This window comes from Numida meleagris, unplaced genomic scaffold, assembly GCF_002078875.1.
Source record: "Numida meleagris isolate 19003 breed g44 Domestic line unplaced genomic scaffold, NumMel1.0 unplaced_Scaffold501, whole genome shotgun sequence".
Classification (NCBI taxonomy): Eukaryota; Metazoa; Chordata; class Aves; order Galliformes; family Numididae; genus Numida; species Numida meleagris.
Genome location: NW_018364717.1, coordinates 30,599 through 32,391, shown reverse-complemented (window position 1 = coordinate 32,391; position 1,793 = coordinate 30,599). Strand labels below are relative to the sequence as shown.

The 1,793-nt window shown below is 64.0% G+C and overlaps 1 pseudogene; it reads left to right on the top strand.

Annotated features, from left to right (window-relative positions):
- Nucleotides 1-431: 431 nt before the first annotated feature.
- LOC110391771 lies at nucleotides 432-1,671 on the top strand (annotated as a pseudogene).
- Nucleotides 1,672-1,793: the final 122 nt, after the last annotated feature.

The following is a 1,793-nucleotide window of genomic DNA, read 5'->3' as shown; positions in this document are numbered from 1 at the left end:
CACCCGCCAATCGTAGCCCCGCCTGCCCAGCCTTAACCCCGCCCGCTCCACAATTAACCACGCCCACCTCACCATAGCCACGCCCCCTCCCTGAAACACCGGCTGTGTGCTTTTTTAGCCCCACCCACATTTCCTTATAAGGCTGGGGGCCCCGCCCCCTGTGCTCTGAGGCCACACCCCCCAGCTCTGACTCCACCCACAACTGCCGAGCGACTTCTGATTGGGTGGCACTGTGCGAGGGGGCGTGTCCGGAGGGAAGGCACGGCCCATTCATAACCCCGCCCCAATTCTGGCCACGCCCCCTTGACCCAAGCCACACCCCCTCGCATGCATTGCCAATGGATGGGGGCGGCCTGGGGGGCGGGCTCTACTTCAGACCCCGCCCCCGCCACGAGGCCCCGCCCCTGACACCCCCCTTCCCCCCCCGCCCGCAGGTGGAGGAGCTGCAGAGTGAGAACGCGGTGCTGCGGGCGCAGCTGCAGCAGAGGGGCCTGGAGGGGGGGGGCCCTGAGGGGATGCCCCAGTGACGCCCCCCCGGGGGGACGCTGCCGTGGGCCCCCTCTCCCCCCCAGATCCTCTCCAAATGGGGGGCGTCCCCTGGGCCCTCTGCCTGGGGGCAGCCCCACCAATGAGGGGTTCAGGGGAAGCCCCCCCACGGGGACGCCCCCTCCCACGCCTCAGGGCCACCCCCCCCACACCCCAAATTCAGCGTAAAGCCCCAAATCTGCCCCGTTTTGCTCCGCTTTCACCATCGTTTCTCAGGGGGGTTCTTGGCTGCCCCCTCCCCTGGGATAAATTTGGGGCGAAATCCTCCGATTCTGGGCAAGTTGGGGGGGAGGGGGGGCATGCACCCCCCCAGCCCCCCAAGCGTTTCCCTGCCCCCAACCTTTGTCCTTTTCTACCCAAAACAGCCCCGCTACCCTGGCTTGACCCTATCCCTGTGCGAGTTTGTAATTAACGTTATTGTAATTAATTATTATTTTTTATTCCCGGGCTGGGGGGGGGAGGGGGCGCCCCCCCCCCCCCCCCCCCCGCGGTTTTTTAGAGCCTCTTTGCGGGGGGGAATTTCTGTGCTTTCTGGGGGAGGGTTCAGCAGCACGGGGCGGGGGGAATACTGGAAGGGATGAAAAAAAAAAAGAAAAACATTAAAAAAAAGTGGAAAAAATACAAAAAAAAAAAGCTGAAAATAAACATTATTAAACAAAACGGGGCTGAGCAGTGGCCTTTGAGGTGGGGGCACGGGGGGGGCATTGTGGCGTCGCAGTGGCGGGAAGGGGACAGCGATGGCCTTGGCCGGGACCCCCCCCGTGTGATGCAATTGTCGCCGTCTTACGGACATCGTCACTTTGGGGGGGGAGAGAGACGTCACCGGTGTCAGCTCTGTCACCTGGGGGGGGGCCGTCATCCACTTGTGTCCCCAGTGTCCCCTCCCCATGTCACTGTCCCCTTCCCTGTCCCCCCCCCTGCCCCCACGTCCCCTCCCTGTGTCCACCTCTGTGTTGTCCCCATGCCGGCGCCTCCCAGTCTGCCCCAGGGGTGACCTCGGGGAGGGGACAAAGGGGACAGCAAACAGTGCTGGCGGCACCCAGACGCCACGGTCCCATTGCCAACCCCAGGGGGGTGTCACCCCCCCCCTCCCCATAACGCCCCCTGGCCCCCCATCTGCTCCCCTTTGGGATGGGATGTGGGGTCAGTGTGGGGCTGGGAAGGAGCCACTGAGGCCACGGAGGGGGGAAATTGAGGCACCGTGGCACAAAAAGCCCCAAACTTGGCCACTTTCCACCCAAAATAGG